A 1,960-nucleotide genomic window follows, 5' to 3' on the forward strand; every position below is an offset into this window, starting at 1 on the left:
TCTGCAGGACATAGAGGTTAGTGAAAAGTTCTTAGATGTGACACACAAAAAAGTATAAACCATTAAAAAAACAAGTCAACAAATTGTATTTCATTTAAATTTAAAACTTAGCTCTGAGAAACCCCTAGGTGGAAGAGGAATAAAAAGCTACACCGAGAGAGAAAATATCTGCAAATTATGTATCTGACAAAGACTTAGGATCTAGAATATATAAACAATTCTCTAAATTCAACAATAGAAAAATAAATAATCCAATTAAAAGACAGGCAGAGCCAGTCAATGATATGACTGTTGAGGCAACTGGATCCCATATGGCCAACCATGCAGTTCGTATCCCAAACTCAGCAGCTTAAAAAACACACCAGGCCCATGTGCATGTGTGCCCAAAATCTCAAAAGCAAGAAGAAATGGAGGACAAGGGATTACAGGGTGACCACCCACCCCCAGGGGTGCTTTCTCACTTCCTCTCTCTTTGCCTGTCTCTGGTAAGCATATGCACCCTGTCTAAAATTCTGAAAAAAGAGAAAATACCTATCTATCTGCCTCTCTTCCTTTTCTCTCATAAAAAAAAATAATAAAATCAAAAACAAATTTTTAAAAAAGAAAATGGGCAAAACATATAAACATTTTGCTAAAGACAACAGACAGATGGCAAATAAGTCATTACAGATGTTCAATTTCATTAGCCATTAGGAAAATACAAGTTAAAACCACAATACATTATTATACACCTATTTAAATAGCTAAGATTATATATATATGTATGTATGTAGAGAGATATATGTATACATACATATACATACACATACATATGTGTGTTTGTGTATATATATATGTATATATAAATATACAAACAAATGCTGGCAAGCATTTTGAAATCTATCAAAACAAATAGATCCTTCATACCTTGCTGGTAAAATGGTACAGCCAGCCTACAAAACAGTTTCTTATAAAACAACACATTTATCTCCACAACACAAATACCAAATTCAGAAAATTTTACAATGCTACAATACTATTATCTAGGACTGGCCCCATAGCTAAGTGGTTAAGGGAGCCGGATCGTACATAATCAACCACAATTCAAGTTCTGCCTTAGTGGCTACAAAACACACCAGGGGTGTGTGTGTGTGTGTGCGCGCGCCTGCACCTGCCCCAAATCATGACAGGATGGAGAAGTGGAGGAGAAGAGTTGTGGTGTGATCAGGCCCCGTTGAGTGGTGCATTCTTCCCCCTCCCTGTGTCCCTGTTTCTGGGGAGTGCTCACAGCCTCTGGCAATTACAAGTAATATTTTAAATAACAATACTATTATCTAATATATAGTTAACATTCAAATGTCCTTTATTAGGCAGTTTCCCTCACTGTGGATCCTCACATTCTTTTTTTTTTTCTTTTTAAAGAATTATTTTATTAGGGCCAGCAGGTGGTGTGGTGGTTAGGGGCACTGGACTCCTATATGGCCAACCACGGTTTGAGTCCCGGACCTTGAGGCGTGCTTTCTCGCTTTCTCTCTCTCTCTCTGAAAATATTAAAAATAATAACAATAATAAATAAAGTTAAGTAAATCTTTTTAAAAATTATTTTATTTATCTTTATTTATATTAATCTGACCAGAGAGAGACAGAGAGAGAGAGGGAAAGTAAGAAAACAGCCACCAGGTCCAGGACTCAAGCCCCTGTCAGCCACGTGAAAGTACAGTATCCTTAACCACCACACCACCTGCCCCCCCCCCTTTTTTTTTTTTTCATGTGGGCACGCACACACGCACATGCACCCAGCATGAATTTTAAGCCACTGGGTCTGGGACTCGAACTGCGGTCAGCTACGTGGGAGTCCAGTGATGTAACCATTTTGATCTCTGTTGGTCCCTGCCATTTTTATTTATTTATTTTATTTTTAGGATTCACACATTCTTTTTTTTTTTTTTTTTTTTGATGGGGTTTCGTTATAGGGCTCACT

Source organism: Tupaia chinensis, unplaced genomic scaffold, assembly GCF_000334495.1.
Source record: "Tupaia chinensis unplaced genomic scaffold, TupChi_1.0 Scaffold000290_1, whole genome shotgun sequence".
Lineage (NCBI taxonomy): Eukaryota > Metazoa > Chordata > Mammalia > Scandentia > Tupaiidae > Tupaia > Tupaia belangeri.